Raw genomic sequence first — 22497 nt, 5'->3', positions numbered from 1 at the left:
CTTGCAAATCATTGCATTCTGTTTTTATTTACATTTCACACAACGTCCCAACTTCATTGGAATTGGGGTTGGAAGACATTTATTGTTTTTGTCAAATTATTAACTAAAAATGACGTGTAACAATGTGGAACCACAGGGTGGAACACAGGTTCCAACAGGTTTCTAACAAGCTTCCTTCATTGTTCTGCAGGGTTCACCATGTTTTATATCATAATGTATGTGACTGTAATAGCGTTTCAAAACATTTTTTTTTTTTGCTACTGTAGATTTCCTTACAGTGTGCAGTTTGGTGGATGAACACAACAGACAGTTCATGGTGATGACATGTGCAAAGCAATTCTAGTAAGATGGTCCAAAAAAGATTGACAAATTTGAGAAGGCAGACAAAAATATGTTTTATTTGGTTCAAATAAAGATACTGCATTTAATCTTGTGATTATCATTAATTCCTTAAAACAGAGCACTTTTTGTATAAAAACAAGTGATAATTTATCAGTTTCACATGAACCTTGAATGCTGCTTGTAAAACAATAAAGAAAATAACAGGGTGAACTAAAATTCTATTGTTTTAAAAAAAACAAAAAAAAACATGTGGGTCCAACAGAAATGAACACCAAACAATGTTTAACAATAACAACCACTAGAAGCCACCTATTATTTAGTGATCGATTATACATAGTATATCTTATATAATTTGTAATATGCATAAAATATAAATTGTTCCATAGAATTTCCAGCAGAAATGTAATTTGTTCTGTAGAGTGTGTGTGTGTGTGTGTGTGTGTGTGTGTGTGTGTGTGTGTGTGTGTGTGTGTGTGTGTGTGTGTGTGTGTGTTTACGCAAGCGCATGTGTGTAGAAGTGTAATTACTATCCATCCATCCATCCATTTTCTTCTGCTTTATCCGGAGTCGGGTCGCGGGGGCAGCAGCTCAAGCAAAGCCGCCCAGACCTCCCGATCCACACACACCTCCTCCAGCTCCTCCGGGGGAACCCCAAGGCGTTCCCAAGCCAGCCAAGAGATGTAGTCCCTCCAGCGTGTCCTGGGTCTTCCCCGGGGCCTCCTCCCAGTGGGACGTGCCCGGAACACCTCTCCAGCGAGGCGTCCAGGGGGCATCTGGAAAAGATGCCCGAGCCACCTCAACTGACCGAGCTCCTCACCCTATCTCTAAGGAAGCGCCCAGCCACCCTGCGGAGGAAACTCATCTCGGCCGCTTGTACTCGCGATCTCATTCTTTCGGTCATGAGCCAAATCTCATGACCATAGGTGAGGATCGGAACGTAGATCGATCGGTAAATCGAGAGCTTTGCCCCCCTACTCAGCTCTCTCTTCACCACGACGGTCCGATACAGCGACCGCATCACTGCAGATGCTGCACCGATCTGTCTATCGATCTCACGCTCCATCCGTCCCTCACTCGTGAACAAGACCCCGAGATACTTAAACAACTCCACTTGAGGCAAGGACACTCCACCGACCTGAAGAGGGCAAAGCACCTTTTTCCGGTCGAGAATCATGGCCTCGGATTTGGAGGTGCTGATCTTCATCCCGGATGCTTCACACTCGGCTACAAACCGCCCCAGTGCACGCTGAAGGTCCTGATTTGACGAAGCCAACAGAACCACATCGTCCGCAAACAGCAGAGACGAGATTCTGTGGTTCCCAAACCAGACCCGCTCTACACCCCGGCTGCGCCTAGAAATTCTGTTCATAAAAATAATGAACAGAACTGGTGACAAAGGGCAGCCCTGGCGGAGGCCAACGTGCAGTGGAAACAGGTTTGACTTACTACAGGCAATGCAAACCAAGCTCCTGCTGCGGTTGTACAGGGACCGGATAGCCCTTAGCCAAGAGACCCCGGACCCATACTGCCGGAGCACTCCCCACAGGGTGCGCGAGGGACACGGTCGAATGCCTTCTCCAGATCCACAAAACAAGTGGACTGGTTGGGCGAACTCCCATGAACCCTCGAGCACCCGATGGAGCGTGTAGAGCTGGTCCAGTGTGCCGCGACCAGGACGAAAACCACGTTATTATAATGTGTTTATCATCAGAAGCGTCGTTTTGTTTCTTACATGCGGCGTGTGAGAGCTCTGTAATGACAGCGTTACTGAATGCTGTCAGATAGGTCCACTAAAACAAAAGCATGAAGTAATCGTAGTAAGTCCTTTATATGATTGGCAGCCGCGCTGACCAATCATGCTCGGTAACGTGGGTGAAGGGCGGGGCTATTCTTACGTAGCGCGTACCCTCCCTCAGCACGTAGCAGCTGTCAGTCAAAGGACATTTAAATGGCCACACCGTGCGGTCCTGTGTGTCGCTGCCTCTCACGGTAACAACAAGCTTATCTTCGTGTTGTGGAAGCGAGCTGCGTAAACGTCGTTTCAGTTGTTTTTCTTCCAAACCGGCATTTCTAAGAAGGAAAAGGCCGAAAATGAGCGACGAGGACGACTTTCTGCAGAAAGCCAGACGTGGGTTTGAGGATCTCTGTCGAGCTTTGAATATGGACGAAGAGGCGAGCACTGAGGCATGGAAGAGCTACGAAAACACCAGCAGGAACTTCACCTTAGAGGTATCAACCCCACGAAAAAGAGTGTGATTTTGTTTAGCGGTATAAATGAATCGACAGCAGAGTTTGGTTTGTTCACCGACGCAGCCCGTGTAAAGTAGCTAGCTGTCTGCGCGGCGATTCTAACTTCATAGCTAATATCATACAATCACAACATGTTTTCTAACCATGCTGGCGTTACATTCTTTAAAAATATAAGTAATTACAAAAGAATACAGTTTAAATACGCTTAATAATGTCCGAGCAGAGGACGCATCATACCGGTGTTATAACAACTTCTGTGACCCAGTAGATCCTGTGTCCGAATTAGGCATAAATATAAAGTGATTTTTTAACTGGCCTTCTAATGTTATTCAATTTGATCGATGTGGCAACTAGAGGGCAGTATTAGAGAACATACCTTTGCCAAAACCACGAACACTTCTGCCTTTAACCGTGCCGAAGTGCCTGTAGGGGCGCTGTTCTTTCAAATTACCATTGGTTGTGTATATAAATTACACACAAAAAAGGAAATCAGTGATAAGATTGTATTCTTATTATTTATTTTCCAAACCTAAAATGATTCTCAAAGATGATGCATTTGTCAAAACAGTTTAACAGCAAATGGGTTGCACTGTATTTCTAAACGAGCAGCATGTCTGTTGTGCTTTTCCATTTGATCTCAAAGCTCAAGCCACTTTAGTGCCTCACCACCGCCAGCTATGATGGTGCAGCAGTTGCGTCACTTTAGTGTGATATCATGATGGTTGTTTTATAAACTGATAGAATAATTCATTTAATATTATCATAATGTGATGTTTAAGCTTACATGTGCGTAGCATGTGTACAACCCCAATTGCAATGAAGTTGGGACATTGTGTAAAATGTAAATAAAAACAATACAATGATAAGCAAATCCTCTTCAACCTATATTTAATTGAATACACCACAAAGACAAGATTTAATGTTCAAACTGATAAACATTATTGTTTTTGTGCAAATATTGCTCATTTTGAAATGGATGACTGCAAAACATTTCAAAAAAGCTCGGACAGTGGCATGTTTACCACTGTGTTACATCACCTTTCCTTCTAACAACACTCAGTAAGCATTTGGAAACTGAGGACACAAATTTTTGAAGTTTTGTAGGTGGAATTCTTTCCCATTCTTGCTTGATGTACAACTTCAGTTGTTCAACAGTCCGGGGTCTCCATTGTCGTATTTTGCACATCATAATGTACCACACATTTTCAATAGGCGACAGGTCTGGACTGCAGGCAGGCCAGTCTAGTACCTGCACTCTTTTACTACGAAGCCACGCTGTTGTAACACGTGCAGAATGTGGCTTGGCATTGTCTTGCTGAAATAAGCAGGGACGTCCCTGAAAAAGATGTTGCTTGGATGGCAGCATGTGTTGCTCCAAAACCTAGATGTACCTTTCAGCATTGATGGTGCCCACAGATGTGTAAGTTGCCCATGCCATGGGCACTAACACACCCCCATACCATCACAGATGCTGGCTTTTGAACTTTGCGCTGGTAACAATGTGGATAGTCTTTTTCCTCTTTTGTCCAGAAAACACAACATCCATGATTTCCAAAAACAATTTGAAATGTGGACTCATCAGAGCACAGCACACTTTTCTGCTTTGCATCTGTCCATTTCAAATGAGCCCGGCCCAGAGAAGGCAGCGGCGTTTCTGGACATTGTTGATATATGGCTTTCACGTTGCATGGTAGAGTTTTAACTTGCACTTGTAGATGTAGCAACGAACTGTGTTAACTGACAACGGTTTTCTGAAGTGTTCCTGAGCCCATGTGGTAAGATCCTTTATACATTGATGTCAGTTTTTAATGCAGAAAGTTCTCCAGGTTCTCTGAATCTTCTGATTATTATGGACTGTAGATGATGGAATCCTTAAATATTTGCACAAAAACAAAGGAATCTTCTGATTATATTATGGACTGTAGATGATGGAATCCTTAAATATTTGCACAAAACAAAGTTTATCAGTTTGAACATTAAATATCTTATCTTTGTGGTGCATTCAGTTGAATATAGGTTGAAGAGGATTAGCAAATCATTGTATTCTGTTTTTATTTACATTTCACACAACGTCCCAGCTTCATTGGAATTGGGGTTGTAAGAGGCTTAATCAGTTGCGTGGGAGTGAGTGCATGCTTGTGGATATCTGTGGGTATGCATGTGGTTTTTGGCATCTTTTAGGAAGATCAGAATTTGCAAATATGCAGATTTTTAGTTTTTAACTTTGCTTGAGATTACCATGTGACATCATCAATGCCAGCCACAAGAGAGCAGATGTCAGTGCAGAAAAATGGGCTCAATATCTCATTTCAGTTTGACCTTGACCTTTGACCTGTGACATTGACATGAATTGTTCAAAAAATGTGAACAAACTGCAAACTATTTGCACATAAACTGCAATGAAGGTGAAGTTGTGGCCTGAAGGTCTTAGCTGCCTCGAGGGAGGGCAACCCTTGAATACCGTGGTGGACACCGGTGGTCAGAGAAGCCGTCCAACTGAAGAGTCCTTCCGGCAAATGTTATCTCGGAGGACTCTGGAGGTCGTTGCAAGGTACTGACAGGCCTGGAGGGTGGCAGCCTCTGTTGAGGGAGGCAAAGCAGCAGGTGGTGGATGATTTTGGAGTAACCATAGAGAAGGACATTCAGTCGGCACTATGGTCCTTCTGGCGGGCCATGAGGCACCTCAGGAGGGGAAAATGGGGAACCATCCAAGTTGTCAACAGTAAGGATGGGACTCTGTTGACCTCAACTGAGGAGGTAATTGGGCATTGGAAGAAACACTTTAAGGAACTCTTTCATCAGACTGGTGTGCTCTCTTTAGTAGGGGCAGAGCTGGAAGCTGATGGGGGCTAATCATCAGTTTCCCTGGTAGAAGTCACTGAGGTAGTCAAACAAATCTGCAGTGGCAAAGCCCGGGGGTTGATGAGATCTATCCAGAAATGCTGAAGGCTCTGGATGTGGACGGACTGTCTTGGATGAGACGTCTCTTTAAGATTGTGTTGAGGTCTGGGACACTGCCTAAGGAGTGGCAAACTGGGTTGGTGGTCCCCATATTTAAAAAGGGGGCCCAGAGAGTGTGTGCCAATAATAGGGGCATCACACTACTTAGCCTCCCTGGTAAAGTCTACTCCAGGGTGCTGGAAAAGAGGGTTTGGCCAAAAGTTGAACCTCTGATTGAAAAGGAACAATGCAGGTTTCATCCTGCCCGTGGAACAACCAACCAGCTCTTCACTCGCACAAGGATCCTGGAGGGTGCCTGGGAGTATGCCCATCCAGTCTACATGCGTTTTCTGGACTTGGAGAAGGCATATGCTTGGGTACCCGCGAGAAACTGCGGGAGGTGTTGCGGGAGTATGAAGTGAGGGGGTCCCTTCTCAGGGCCATCTAATGTCTGTACTCACAAAGTGAGAGCTGTGTTCGGGTGCTTAACAGGAAGTCTGACTTGTTTCCGGTGGGGTTTGGTGTCTGCCAGGGCTGCACCATGGCACCAATCCTGTTTGTGATATTCATGGACAGGATACTGAGGTGTAGTCGGGGGGAGGTGGGTTTTCAGTTCGGTGGGCTCGGGGTCACATCACTGCTTTTTGCAGATGATGTGGTCCTATTGGCTTCGTCAGCCTGTGACCTCCAACACTCACTGGATCAATTCGCAGCCGAGTTCCGCAGCACCTCTAAATCTGAGGCCATGTTTCTCAGCAGGAATCCGATGGATTGCCTGTTCCAGGTAGGGAATGAAGTCTTGCCCCAAGTGAAGGAGTTCAAGTACCTTAGGGTCTTGTTCACGAGTGAGGGAACAATGGAACGTGATGGGCCAGAAAATCAGCGCAGTAGGGACAGTATTGTATTCCCTCCACCGTGCTGTTGTGACGAAAAGTGAGCTGAGCCAAAGGGGGAAGCTTTTGATCTGCTGATCAATCTTCGTTCCTACTCTCACCTATGGTCATGACCAAAAGAACTAAATCACGGGTACAAGCAGCTGAAATGGGCTTCCTCAGGAGGGTGGCTGGTGTCTCCCTTAGAGAATAGGTGATAAACTCGGTCATCCGTGAGGAACTTGGAGTAGCTGCTCCTTTGTGTTGAAAGGAGCCACCTGAGGTAGTTCAGGCATCTGGTAAGGATGCCTTGTGGGCACCTCCCTAGGGAGGTGTTCCAGGCATGTCCATCTGGGAGGAGACCCCGGGGAAGATCCAGCACTAGGTGGAGAGATTATATCCACACTGGCCTGGGACCACCTCTGTATACCCCAGTCAGAGGTGATTGATGTGGCCCGGGAAAGGGAAGCTTGGGGTCCTATGCTGGAGTGCTTGAACTCGCGACCCAATGCCAGATAAGCAGTTGAAGATGAGGGAGTGAGATGAGTGTAATGCTGTCACCAGCTGCTGCACAACCTGTCTGTCCCTGCCCTGTCTTTTTCCTGTGTCTGTCTCTGCCTATCCGGTGCCTGTCTGTGCCTGTTGGTAGTACAGGCAAAAAAGGAACAAGTGTGATACATGTGATATCACATTTTTAATAGCAAGTGTCTGCAAACTGCTGTGCCTGAGGTAATAATGAATGCTTATGAGTGCAATGGAAAGAACATTTTCATTGCACAAATTGAAAACATTAATTAGTTGTTTTTATTCTAACCACCTGGGAAGGACAAAGGATTGATCAAGAAAATTTTTGATTTGATTGCAACAGAAACATCTGGGACACTGATATGTGGGGGAAATTGGAACCTCACTTAAATCCTTATCTGGACTCTTCTAGCAAAATTAAAAAGTCTCAACCAGAAGCAATATACGTATATTTAAAAAAATGCTTAAGCAATCAGGGTTGGTAGACATATGGAGGGAGCTGCACTCACTAGACAAAAAATACACCTTTTTTTTTTCCCAATTCACACCTTATGTACTCAAGATTAGATTATTTTTTGTGTCAAATTCAGATCGGCACAGAATTGTAAACTGCTATATAGGGGTGAGAGATATCTTGGCTCACGCAGGGGTGTATTTGACACTCCACCTGGTAATGATTGTAAAGAGACCCTGTGGAGGCTGAACACTGGTCTGTTGAATGATATTAACTTTAAGAATTTTGTAGAAAACGAATTTAAAGACTATATGAATCACAATTTAAGGAGAATATTTCCCCTAGCATCCTATGGGATGCAGCAAAGGCAGTCCTTAGAGGGATATTAATCATGTGGTCTTCATACAAGAAAAAAGAAAGAGACAGTTATTTAAAATGTCTCACCATGAAACTAAAATCTTTGGAAACAGCCCACATGGAGAATAACGATATCGACACCCTATTAGAAATCAAAGAAGTATGTCAAGCTTTAAACAGATTGTACGAAGAACAGCTGGAAAAAAAAGCAAAATTTATCAAACAGAATTATTATGAAAACGGTGCCAAATCTAAGAAATTCCTTGCTTGGAGGATACATAAGCAGCAGGCTGATAGATTCATACAGAAGATTAGGAACCCAGTAGATAACACGACATACCATAATCAGAGAGTTATTAAAAAATCTTTTGTAGCATATTATACTCAACTGTATGCTGACCCTCACACAGTAAACTTACCCTCTGTGGAGGCATTTCTCTCTTCGCTGGACTTACCATCCATAGGAACAGAAACAAATACAAAATTAATGCAAACATAACCGTGGACGAGATTAATAACGTCATTTCAAAACTGAAAGTGAATAAAATGGCAGGCAAGGACGGTTACCCAGCGGGTGGTATAAACATTTTTGAGAGTTGGTTATACCCCTGCTTGGGGATTGCTTTAATCATGTGCTTTTAGGGGGGGAGATACCACTTCATGGAAACGAGCGGTGATTTCAGTAATTCCTAAGGTGGGTAAAACAAAGCTGAGTGTGGTTCTTACAGACCAATATCAGTCTTAAATATAGACTACAGGATATTCGCAACAATATAAAGGCTTGAATTTATAATTCCCGATCTGATAGACCACAGATCAAACAGGTTTATCCGAAATAGGCAAACTCAATGACAATGTGAGGAGGGCTTTCCATCTGGTAGACCAAATTAAAATACAGAATCAATAATTGTCAGCCTCGATGCCGAAAAGGCGTTTGACCTCGGTATGTTGGGATTACCTTTATTTAGTTTTAGAGAGATTCGGTTTTAGGCAGTGAAATCATCAGATGCCTGCAGTCGTTATATAACTCACCTGTTGCCAGGATCAAGATTAACAGTGATTTATCAGATACAGTGCGCCTGGAGAGGGGCTGTCACCAGGGGTGCCCCCTCAGCCTCTCCTCTCTACACTTTTTACGGAACCTCTGGCTCAGGCTATCAGAGAACATAAAGACATTATGGGGGTAACAATTAACGAGACAACACACAAAGTCTGTTTGCACGCAGATGACGCCCTGGTAACTTTAAACCCTGACCTGAGTTTACCAAATCTCCTACTTTTACTTAAGATGTTCATTATATACTTGGGTTACAAGTAAATCTACAGAAGACCCAGGTTCTCATATATAATTATCAACCATCACCTAACGTTCAAAAATGTCCAAATTCAACTTGGAATAGTACTTCTATAAATACTTAGGAGTTCAAATATTACTAATGATTTAACCAACCTTTTTCGAACATAATTATGTCCCACTAACTTCATAAATTAAAGCGGATTTACAGCGTTGGTCATTATACCCATGAACATGCAACAATCGGATAGATATAATAAAAATGAACCTTCTACCAAGGCTTCTTTATCTTTTTCAGGCACTGCCTGTCCATGTGCCCTCCAAGCAATTTAATGAATGGAATAGGATAATCTCAAATTTTATTTGGAGAAAGAAAAAAAACAAGAATAAAATTTCAGATCTTACAACTACAAAAGGACTAGGGCGGGCTCGCTCTGACACACTTGGAGGATTATTATAGGGTAGCGCAGATGCGAATTGTGATTGGCTGGTGTGACCCAACCAATGAGACCAAATGAAAAGTGATCAGTCCTACAGTGAGACACCCCTCCAGTCATTGCTTGGAGATCAATCTCTTATTAAAAGATACATAGAGACAGACCTGTTCCCAATGTGGAACAGGTCTGTTCACTGTACCAATGAATATATGGCAAAAAATATAAAAAAAAAAAAAAAAATTGAAAGGAGTGCCCGGACTTTGCAATAGCCTGCTTATGATACAGATTTTTCACCAGCAGACATGGACAAGAGCTTCAAACAATGGTTACAAAGGGGAATAAAAGGATATTGGAGAATTTTTGATAAAAATGTATTGAAAGATTTCCTGCAACTTCAAAAAATCTATAATTTGCAAAAACAAGATTTTTTTAGATACCTCCAATTAAGACACCATTACAATAAAAATATAAAGTTCTTAGAAGAGGAGGAAACAGGCCTCGTTAAGATCCTTCTCGACTCATGCAAAGGAAACGCCCCAAAGAAACAGATATCCAGATTATACTCCTGTTTACAACGAGGAGAAATCTTAATACAACACACATTAAAATTAGATGGGAAAAAGAAGCTAAAATTATAATAACGGATGATAACTGGTTAAATATATGCAATACTGTGCTCATTACTTACGTAGCTTAAAGCAGATAACCCGTAAGTTGGAGAGGAAATGGCGTCTCACTAATTTAGAAGATCTTCACTTAGCCTGGAAAAAGAGTCTGTTGCTCTATAAAAAAAGCCCTCCGTAAAGCTAGGACATCTTTCTACTCATCACTAATTGAAGAAAATAAGAACAACCCAGGTTTCTTTTCAGCACTGTAGCCAGGCTGACAAAGAGTCAGAGCTCTATTGAGCTGAGTATTCCATTAACTTTAACTAGTAATGACTTCATGACTTTCTTTGCTAACAAAATTTTAACTATTAGAGAAAAAATTACTCATAACCATCCCAAAGACGTATCGTTATCTTTGGCTGCTTTCAGTGATGCCGGTATTTGGTTAGACTCTTTCTCTCCGATTGTTCTGTCTGAGTTATTTTCATTAGTTACTTCATCCAAACCATCAACATGTCTATTAGACCCCATTCCTACCAAGCTGCTCAAGGTGTTGTGTGGGCCGCCAGAAGAGGAGGTACTGCTGGCCCACCACCAGAGGGCGCCCTGCCTGGAGTGCGGGCTCCAGGCACCAGAGGGCGCAGCCGCCTCACAGGAGCAGCTAGGGTGACAGCTGTCACGCATCACCTGCAACAGCTTTTACCAATCAGCAGGGGTACATCAGCAGGACGACGTCTCCACCTCTTTGCCGAGATATCGTTCTACCTGGAAGGTAATATTCTCAGCTGACTGCTTGACAGTAACCTTTTGTGATTTTTGTGAGTGATAACAGACCTTTTTTCCAACGAGAGGTGGAGGTAGCTTTCCTGCCGTGCGGATTACTGGGTGCAAACGCGCCCACCTTAATTGTGTTTTTGTTCCTCGCCAGCAGTACCAGGTCCGACACGCGGAGGCAGTGGCCACCTGGGAGTTCGGGACTTGGCGGCTCCAGTATTCCCGGGGTCTGGTGGCGGAGGAAATCGTGTGGTTCCGGTTCTGCTTTGGACAGGTGTCTCCTATCTTCGAGCCTGCCCACACGACACCTTTGTGAATTGATTCTGATCTATTGTTGTAATCTGTTGTATTTGTTGTGCACATTCACAACAGTAAAGTGTTGTTATTTGACCTACTCCATTGTCCGTTCCTTTGCACCCCCTGTTGTGGGTCCGTGTACCGACACTTTCCCAACAGGATATCTCGGCCAGCGTCATGGATCCCGAGGGGCGTCAACCGGCTGTTGAACGGCCAATGGAAGAGCAGGGCGCACAGGCGTCTGCAGGAGGAATGATCGGTGAGTTGCAGCGGATCCTCACCGCTTTCACGGCTCGGTTGGATCTAATGACCGAGCAGAACGTCCTCCTTAACCGCAGGGTGGAGGCTCTCGCCGCGCAGGTGGAAGCGCGCCCTCAGGGCGCTGCTGCGGCTCTCCCTCCTGTCGACCCTGTGCGTAACAGTGACGTTCCACAGGTCGTTCAACGACCCCTCCCACCTTCCCCGGAAGCATACATAAGCCCTCCAGAGCCGTACGGAGGTTGTGTGGAGACGTGCGCAGACTTTCTTATTGCAGTGTTCGCTCGTCTTCGCACAACGTCCCGTCATGTACGCGACTGATGCTAGTAAGATAGCTTATGTCATTAATCTGCTTCGCGGCAAGGCACGCGCTTGGGCTACAGCGCTTTGGGAGCAAGATTCACGGCTGTTCGATCACCCAAATAGAGGAGAGACCGCTTCAGCCGTGCTGCTGTCAATGAGACAGGGGCGCCGGAGCGCAGCTGTTATGCAGTCGACTTCCGCATCGCGGCTGCGAGGTCCGGCTGGAATAACACTGCCCTCCGTGCCGCCTTCGTAAACGGACTGTCGTTGGTCCTGAAGGAGCTCCTGGTGGCCAAGGACGAACCGCGGGATTTAGACGGGCTTATTGGTCTCGTTATACGATTAGAAATCGGTTAGAGGAACGCCGTCGGGAGCGAGGGCGAAGGACGTGACCGGATAGGCGCTGCCCCTCTCCCTTCCGGGTTCGAAAAGGGGCCGCCCTCCCCACGCTCCACAGCCGCAGCGCTTTGTGGGGCAACAGCTCCCCCTGGTGACGTTGTTAGGGAAACGCACAGGGCCAAAATGGGGAGGCTGATCCGTGGAGAGTGTTTTCTCTGCAGCTCAACAGAGCACACACAGAGAGACTGCCCCAAATGGCCAAAACGTCAACACTCACCCTTAGAGACTGGGCTAAGGGGGGGTCAAGACATTCAAGTGAGACACACACAAATTGCCACACGACTCCCAGTCACAATCCTGAGCGGGGATTTAACCCTTCAAGCCCGAGCACTGGTGGACACGGGGTCAGAAGGGAATCTGCTAGACAGCAGATGGGCAAAGGAGGTAGGGCTCCCTCTGGTGGTGCTTCCTTCGCCATTGCAGGTGCGGGCAGTAGATGGCACCCTCCTCCCTTTACTCACACACAAGACACAACCAGTAACTCTGGTGGTGTCTGGAAACCACCGGGAGGAGATTGAGTTTTTGTGACTTCTTCTACCTCCCGCGTGGTTTTGGGCATCCCATGGATGTTAAAGCACAATCCCGGATCCATTGGCCGTCTGGGGTGGTGGTTCAGTGGAGCGAAACCTGCCATCGGGTGTGTTTAGGATCCTCGGTTCCTCCCGGTTCCCATGCTAAGGAGGAGGTCAAAGTCCCTCCCAATCTGACGGCAGTGCCGGTTGAGTACCACGATCTTGCTTATGTCTTCAGCAAGGATCTGGCACTCACCCTTCCCCCGCACCGTTCGTACGATTGTGCCATTGATTTGGTTCCAGGCGCTGAGTTCCCGTCCAGCAGGCTGTACAACCTCTCACGACCTGAGCGCGAATCAATGGAGACCTACATCCGGGACTCATTAGCTGCCGGGCTGATCCGGAACTCCACCTCCCCGATGGGGGCAGGTTTCTTTTTTGTGGGCAAGAAAGATGGCGGACTTCGTCCATGTATTGATTACAGGGGGCTGAATGAGATTACGGTTCGCAACCGATACCCGTTGCCATTATTAGATTCCGTGTTCACCCCCCTGCATGGAGCCAAAATCTTTACTAAGCTGGATCTTAGAAATGCGTATCACCTGGTTCGGATCCGGAAGGGAGACGAATGGAAGACGGCATTCAACACCCCATTAGGTCACTTTGAGTACCTGGTCATGCCGTTCGGCCTCACAAACGCCCCCGCGACGTTCCAAGCATTGGTTAATGATGTCTTGCGGGATTTCCTGCACCGATTCATCTTCGTATATCTAGACGATATACTCATCTTTTCTCCGGATCCTGAGACTCATGTCCGGCATGTACGTCAGGTCCTGCAGCGGTTGTTGGAGAACCGGCTGTTTGTGAAGGGCGAGAAGTGTGAGTTTCACCGCACATCTTTGTCCTTCCTGGGGTTTATCATCTCCCCCAACTCCGTCGCTCCTGATCCGGCCAAGGTTGCGGCGGTGAGAGACTGGCCCCAACCCACTAGCCGTAGGAAGCTGCAACAGTTCCTCGGCTTTGCAAATTTCTACAGGAGGTTCATTAAGGGCTACAGTCAGGTAGTTAGCCCCCTGACAGCCCTGACCTCACCAAAAGTCCCCTTCACCTGGTCGGATCGTTGCGATGCCACGTTCAAGGAGTTGAAACGGCGCTTCTCGTCTGCACCCGTTCTGGTGCAGCCCGATCCTAGTCGCCAGTTAGTGGTTGAAGTGGACGCCTCGGACTCAGGGATAGGAGCCGTGCTTTCCCAGAGCGGGGAAGACCGATAAGGTCCTTCACCCGTGTGCCTATTTTTCCCGCAGGTTGACCCCGGCCGAACGGAACTATGACGTCGGCAATCGAGAACTCCTTGCGGTGAAAGAGGCTCTTGAAGAGTGGAGACATCTGTTGGAGGGAACATCCGTGCCATTCACGGTTTTCACTGACCACCGGAACCTGGAGTATATCAGGACCGCCAAGCGGCTGAACCCCAGGCAAGCCCGCTGGTCACTGTTCTTCGGCCGTTTTGACTTCCGGATCACCTACCGTCCCGGGACCAAGAACCAGAGATCGGATGCCTTGTCCCGGGTACGTGAAGATGAAGTCAAAGCGGAGTTGTCGGATCCACCGGAACCCATCATCCCGGAGTCCACTATCGTGGCCACCCTCACCTGGGACGTAGAGCCCGGACCCCGAACTGGGCCGAAGAACAAACTATACGTCCCACCAGAAGCTAGGGCTGCAGTCCTGGACTTCTGTCACGGCTCCAAGCTCTCCTGTCATCCAGGGGTGCGAAGAACCGTGGCAGTTGTCCGGCAGCGCTTCTGGTGGGCGTCCCTAGAGGCCGACGTCCGGGATTATATCCAGGCCTGCACCACCTGCGCCAGGGGCAAGGCTGACCATCGCCGGGCATCAGGTTTACTCCAGCCGCTGCCCGTGCCTCATCGCCCCTGGTCCCACATCGGCCTGGATTTTGTCACAGGCCTCCCGCCGTCCCAGGGTAACACCACCATCCTCATGATAGTGGACCGATTCTCCAAGGCGGCCCACTTCGTGGCCCTCCCGAAGCTCCCAACAGCCCAGGAGACAGCGGACCTCCTGGTCCACCACGTCGTCCGGCTGCATGGGATTCCAACAGACATCGTCTCCGATCGCGGTCCCCAGCTCTCCTCGCAGTCTGGAGGAGCTTCTGCCGGGAACTGGGGGCCACGGTGAGTCTCTCGTCCGGGTACCACCCTCAGACCAACGGGCAAGCAGAACGGGTAAACCAGGAGGTGGAGCAGGCCTTGCGCTGCGTGACTGCCGCACACCCGGCGGCCTGGAGTACCCATTTGGCCTGGGTCGAGTATGCCCATAACAGCCAGGTGTCTTCAGCCAACGGCCTCTCCCCTTTTGAGGTATGTCTGGGGTATCAGCCCCCGTTGTTTCCGGTGGTTGAGGGAGAGGTCGGTGTGCCCTCGGTCCAGGCCCACCTGCGGAAGTGCCGTCGGGTGTGGCGTGCCGCCCGTTCTGCTTTGCTAAAGGCCCGGACGAGGGCAAAAGCCCATGCAGACCGTCGGCGGACCCCGGCCCCTGCGTATCGGCCTGGGCAGGAGGTGTGGGTTATCCACAAAGGACATCCCCCTCCAAGTGGACTCCCCCAAGTTACAGGACCGTTACATCGGCCCATTCAAGATCCTGAAGGTCATCAGTCCAGCCGCAGTGAGGCTTCGGCTGCCGGCCTCACTGCGGATCCATCCTGTGTTTCATGTGTCCCGGATAAAACCTCATCACTCCTCACCCCTCTGTACTCCGGGTCCGGCACCGCCTCCTGCACGGATCATCGATGGCGAGCCGGCTTGGACTGTACGCCGGCTTTTGGATGTCCGTAGGATGGGCCGGGGCTTCCAGTATTTGATGGACTGGGAGGGGTACGGCCCCGAAGAACGCTCCTGGGTGAAGAGGAGCTTCATCCTGGACCCGGCCCTCCTGGCCGATTTCTACCGCCGCCACCCGGACAAGCCTGGTCGGGCGCTAGGGGGCGCCCGTTGAGGGGGGGGGGTCCTGTTGTGTGGGCCGCCAGAAGAGGAGGTACTGCTGGCCCACCACCAGAGGGCGCCCTGCCTGGAGTGCGGGCTCCAGGCACCAGAGGGCGCAGCCGCCTCACAGGAGCAGCTAGGGTGACAGCTGTCACGCATCACCTGCAACAGCTGTTACCAATCAGCAGGGGTACATCAGCAGGACGACGTCTCCACCTCTTTGCCGAGATATCATTCTACCTGGAAGGTAATATTCTCAGCTGACTGCTTGACAGTAACCTTTTGTGATTTTGTGAGTGATAACAGACCTTTTTTCCAACGAGAGGTGGAGGTAGCTTTCCTGCCGTGCGGATTACTGGGTGCAAACGCGCCCACCTTTAATTGTGTTTTTGTTCCTCGCCAGCAGTACCAGGTCCGACACGCGGAGGCAGTGGCCACCTGGGAGTTCGGGACTTGGCGGCTCCAGTATTCCCGGGGTCTGGTGGCGGAGGAAATCGTGTGGTTCCGGTTCTGCTTTGGACAGGTGTCTCCTATCTTCGAGCCTGCCCACACGACACCTTTGTGAATTGATTCTGATCTATTGTTGTAATCTGTTGTATTTGTTGTGCACATTCACAACAGTAAAGTGTTGTTATTTGACCTACTCCATTGTCCGTTCCTTTGCGCCCCCTGTTGTGGGTCCGTGTACCGACACTTTCCCAACACAAGGAAGCCCTACCATTATTTAATGCTTCGATCTTAAATATGATCAATCTATCTTTGTTAGTTGGCTATGTACCACAGGCTTTTAAGGTGGCAGTAATTAAACCATTACTTAAAAAGCCATCACTTGAACCAGCTATCTTAGCTAATTATAGGCCAATCTCCAACCTTCCTTTTCTCTCAAAAATTCTTGAAAGGGTAGTTGTAAAACAGCTAACTGATCATCTGCAGAGGAATGGTCTATTTGAAGAGTTTCAGTCAGGTTTTAGAATTCATCATAGTACAGAAACAGCATTAGTGAAGGTTACAAATGATCTTCTTATGGCCTCGGACCGTGGACTCATCTCTGTGCTTGTTCTGTTAGACCTCAGTGCTGCTTTTGATACTGTTGACCATAAAATTTTATTACAGAGATTAGAGCATGCCATAGGTATTAAAGGCACTGCGCTGCGGTGGTTTGAATCATATTTGTCTAATAGATTACAATTGTTCATGTAAATGGGGAATCTTCTTCACAGACTAAAGTTAATTATGGAGTTCCACAAGGTTCTGTGCTAGGACCAATTTTATTCACTTTATACATGCTTCCCTTAGGCAGTATTATTAGGCGGTATTGCTTAAATTTTCATTGTTACGCAGATGATACCCAGCTTTATCTATCCATGAAGCCAGAGGACACACACCAATTAGCTAACTGCAGGATTGTCTTACAGACATAAAGACATGGATGACCTCTAATTTCCTGCTTTTAAACTCAGATAAAACTGAAGTTATTGTACTTGGCCCCACAAATCTTAGAAACATGGTGTCTAATCAGATCCTTACTCTGGATGGCATTACCCTGACCTCTAGTAATACTGTGAGAAATCTTGGAGTCATTTTGATCAGGATATGTCATTTAAAGCGCATATTAAACAAATATGTAGGACTGCTTTTTTGCATTTACGCAATATCTCTAAAATTAGAAAGGTCTTGTCTCAGAGTGATGCTGAAAAACTAATTCATGCATTTATTTCCTCTAGGCTGGACTATTGTAATTCATTATTATCAGGTTGTCCTAAAAGTTCCCTAAAAAGCCTTCAGTTAATTCAAAATGCTGCAGCTAGAGTACTAACGGGGACTAGAAGGAGAGAGCATATCTCACCCATATTGGCCTCTCTTCATTGGCTTCCTGTTAATTCTAGAATAGAATTTAAAATTCTTCTTCTTACTTATAAGGTTTTGAATAATCAGGTCCCATCTTATCTTAGGGACCTCATAGTACCATATTACCCCAATAGACCGCTTCGCTCTCAGACTGCAGGCTTACTTGTAGTTCCTAGGGTTTGTAAGAGTAGAATGGGAGGCAGAGCCTTCAGCTTTCAGGCTCCTCTCCTGTGGAACCAGCTCCCAATTCAGATCAGGGAGACAGACACCCTCTCTACTTTTAAGATTAGGCTTAAAACTTTCCTTTTTGCTAAAGCTTATAGTTAGGGCTGGATCAGGTGACCCTGAACCATCCCTTAGTTATGCTGCTATAGACGTAGACTGCTGGGGGGTTCCCATGATGCACTGTTTCTTTCTCTTTTTGCTCTGTATGCACCACTCTGCATTTAATCATTAGTGATCGATCTCTGCTCCCCTCCACAGCATGTCTTTTCCTGGTTCTCTCCCTCAGCCCCAACCAGTCCCAGCAGAAGACTGCCCCTCCCTGAGCCTGGTTCTGCTGGAGGTTTCTTCCTGTTAAAAGGGAGTTTTTCCTTCCCACTGTAGCCAAGTGCTTGCTCACAGGGGGTCGTTTTGACCGTTGGGGTTTTACATAATTATTGTATGGCCTTGCCTTACAATATAAAGCGCCTTGGGGCAACTGTTTGTTGTGATTTGGCGCTATATTAAAAAAAAATTTGAATTGATTGATTGATCGTTTTGCAATGGCTTGTACATACACTCAACAAAAATATAAACGCAACACTTTTGGTTTTGCTCCCATTTTGTATGAGATGAACTCAAAGATCTAAAACTTTTTCCACATACACAATATCACCATTTCCCTCAAATATTGTTCACAAACCAGTCTAAATCTGTGATAGTGAGCACTTCTCCTTTGCTGAGATAATCCATCCCACCTCACAGGTGTGCCATATCAAGATGCTGATTAGACACCATGATTAGTGCACAGGTGTGCCTTAGACTGTCCACAATAAAAGGCCACTCTGAAAGGTGCAGTTTTGTTTTATTGGGGGGGGATACCAGTCAGTATCTGGTGTGACCACCATTTGTCTCATGCAGTGCAACACATCTCCTTTGCATAGAGTTGATCAGGTTGTCAATTGTGGCCTGTGGAATGTTGGTCCACTCCTCTTCAATGGCTGTGCGAAGTTGCTGGATATTGGCAGGAACTGGTACACGCTGTCATATACGCTGGTCCAGAGCATCCCAAACATGCTCAATGGGTGACATGTCCGGTGAGTATGCCGGCCATGCAAGAACTGGGACATTTTCAGCTTCCAAGAATTGTGTACAGATCCTTGCAACATGGGGCCGTGCATTATCCTGCTGCAACATGAGGTGATGTTCTTGGATGTATGGCACAACAATGGGCCTCAGGATCTCGTCACGGTATCTCTGTGCATTCAAAATGCCATCAGTAAAATGCACCTGTGTTCTTCGTCCATAACAGATGCCTGCCCATACCATAACCCCACCGCCACCATGGGCCACTCGATCCACAACATTGACATCAGAAAACCGCTCATCCCACACGATGCCACACACGCTGTCTGCCATCTGCCCTGAACAGTGTGAACCGGGATTCATCCGTGAAGAGAACACCTCTCCAATGTGCCAAACGCCAGCGAATGTGAGCATTTGCCCACTCAAGTCGGTTACGATGATGAACTGGAGTCAGGTCGAGACCCCGATGAGGACAACGAGCATGCACATGAGCATGCACATGAGATGGTTTCTGACAGTTTGTGCAGAAATTCTGTGGTTATGCAAACCGATTGTTTCAGCGGCTGTCTGAATGGCTGGTCTCAGACGATCTTGGAGGTGAACATGCTGGATGTGGAGGTCCTGGGCTGGTGTGGTTACACGTGGTCTGCGGTTGTGAGGCTGGTTGGATGTACTGCCAAATTCTCTGAAACGCCTTTGGAGACGGCTTATGGTAGAGAAATGAACATTCAATACACAAGGAACATTGACATTCCTGCTGTCAGCATGCCAATTGCACACTCCCTCAAATCTTGCGACATCTGTGGCATTGTGCTGTGTGATAAAACTGCACCTTTCAGAGTGGCCTTGTTGTGTGTGGGCCGCCAGAAGAGGAGGTACTGCTGGCCCACCATCAGAGGGTGCCCTGCCTGAAGTGCGGGCTTCAGGCACGAGAGGGCGCTGCCGCCATGGACACAGCCGGGGGTGACAGCTGTCACTCATTACCTCTTGACAGCTGTCACCCATCTACTCAACGTCCTCTCACTCCATAAAGACCAGACGTCATCTCCACCTCGTTGCCGAGATATCATACTTCATTGGAGGTAATATCCTCAGCCGTTTGTGTTTACTTATAAGCTGTATATTGTGAGTGTTTGCAGGAGTACCGGTCCTTTTTGTGGAGGCTGTGCAGGACGGCACTCTTTTTCCTCTGAGGGATCGCTGCAACATATTGAGTGAGAGGTGGAGGTGGCATTCCCACCGCTGTTGTTACTGGGTGTACACACACCCACACTTGACTGTCTTTGTTCTTCGCCAGCAGTACCAGAGCCGACAGTCGGGGACGGTCATCACCTGGGAATTCGGGACTTGGCGGCTCCAGTATTCACCAGGTTCTGTGGCTGGTGGAAATCGTGTGGTTCCGGCTCTTCTATCCTCGAGCCTGCCCACACGTCACCTTTGTGGATTGACTGTAATGATATTCTGAGATTGTCTGTATGTTCGTTGTGCACAATTCACAACATTAAATTGTTATATTTTGGCTCATCTATTGACCGTTAATTTGCGCCCCCTGTTGTGGGTCTGTGTCACTACACTTTCCCAACAGGCCTTTATTGTGGGCAGTCTAAGGCACACCTGTGCACTAATCATGGTGTCTAATCAGTATCTTGATATGGCACACCTGTGAGGTGGGATGGATTATCTCAGCAAAGGAGAAGTGCTATCACAGATTTAGACTGGTTTGTGAACAATATTTGAGGGAAATGGTGATATTGTGTATGTGGAAAAAGTTTTAGATCTTGAGTTCATCTCATACAAAATGGGAGCAAAACCAAAAGTGTTGCGTTTATATTTTTGTTGAGTGTAGTTATTTATTTTTATTTCCCTTAATCTCAAAAAGCCTTCAACCATCCTATTTGCTCTGAATGTTGTTAAATGTAGTCTGTATGTTCTGTAATTTCATCGTCTGTTCTTTCTTTTGTTTAAAAATCAAGAAAATCATTAACATTATTCTGACCCAAGGGTGACAAGTTTTAACAAATCGATTGGTATCACCATTCTTTAGATTAAGGAGGGGGACAAAGTAAGGGGATCCTCTGAGTCCCCTATTATTCAGATTATTTTTCGAACCTTTAGCGGCCGCAGTTAGAAATGATAAAAGCATCAGGGGAGTAATCCATGGCTCAGAAGAGCATAAAATGTTTCTGTATGCTGATGATGTTTTGCTCTTCAGTTCCAAAGATTTTATGCACAATTGACAAATTTTCAGAGCTATCAGGCTATAAAATAAATTGGCAAATGTCAGAAGCTATGCAAAGGGATGTCTCCAACCTCTTCTTTCTCCATTCCAGTTTAGGTGGGTTCCAGTCGGAATTAAGTATCTGAATTAGGTTATGCTCCGAAATGACTAACATAATTTCAATAAATATAGAGCCATTATTACAAAAACTGAAAATTCATTTAGATAAGTGGAAATTGCTGAATCTTACTTTGTGGGGTAAAATTAACACTATTAAAATGTTGGTTGCTCCTCAATTTAATTATATATCAATGATGATACCAATATCAATAGGTAACATTTTTTTTAACGATATAATTTATTAATTAGAGATTTTCTTTGGAATGGTATTGGAATAACAAAACTCACACCTTTGAGGGAATGTGGAGGGCTGGCTCTTCCGGACCTGGAATTATATAATCTTGCATTTGAAATGAATAAATTATCCACTCATTGGAAAAACGAACAACCAGAGGTAGGGTGGATTAAACTTGAAAAGGAAATTGCAGCCCCATTTGATATTATTCAATTGCTTTCCCAAAAATCTACAAATTCAATACAACAGAACCCAATCATACAACACTCACAGTGGGCATGGGCAAAGACTCATAAAACATTACAAATCTCTCCATACAAACAGATCTATTCTTCGGTATGGAATAATCCTTTAATGCGTATCGGAAAATCTCCCTTTCTGTGGCAGAAATGGCTTGAACAAGGGGAGCACAAATTAGAACATCTACATAGAGAGGATAACTTTATCTCATTTAACATGATAAGAGAAACATTTAATTTGGTTGATAAAGGGGACTTCTGGAAATATTTACAGATTAGGAGAAGCCTGGGCTCAGTGTTTGGTTTAAATCAGATACAGAAAGAGAGTACATTACAGGATTGGTTGAATAGGCCAGGTACTCAGCAAACTGCATCAATGTTTTATAAGAAACTTTTGGGTAATCAAGGTGCACTATGTAATGGCTTAAGAGTGATCTTGCAAATGGATTTACAAATTTAAATTAGCGAAGAAAGGTAGAGTAATATAATTTCAAATATAGGCTGGGCAACTAGAGATGTCAGAAGCAAGTTTATCCATTACAAAGTGATACATCGATATTATTTTACACCATCAAAGATGTTCAACATACCTTCACTGTCTCTGGGAATGTCCATTGGTGTTTTCATTTTTGAGAGATAAGTCCTTCCTGCCACCTTCATCTACGAAAGAACTGTTCGGATTTTTGATGGCTGCATTTATAGTGGCCACCAGATAAATCCTACGGCTTTAGAAGAGCCCCCATAGGCCTAAACGTGAGGACTGGATTACATTGATGTCAGACTGTGGCCTATGAGGCTTTCAGCTCCAAAATATGATGTCTGTTAGAAAACTATCCGACCTTTTTATTTTTTGCAAAAACCATATGGATTTGAATCACGTGTGATTGCATCAGCCAAGCTTGAACCTTCGTGCGCATGCGTGAGTTTTT

The sequence above is a fragment of the Thalassophryne amazonica genome, chromosome 8 (genome assembly GCF_902500255.1).
Source record: "Thalassophryne amazonica chromosome 8, fThaAma1.1, whole genome shotgun sequence".
NCBI classification, from domain to species: domain Eukaryota; kingdom Metazoa; phylum Chordata; class Actinopteri; order Batrachoidiformes; family Batrachoididae; genus Thalassophryne; species Thalassophryne amazonica.
The sequence above is the reverse complement of the archived record's forward strand: the minus strand, read 5'-3'. Positions refer to the sequence as shown.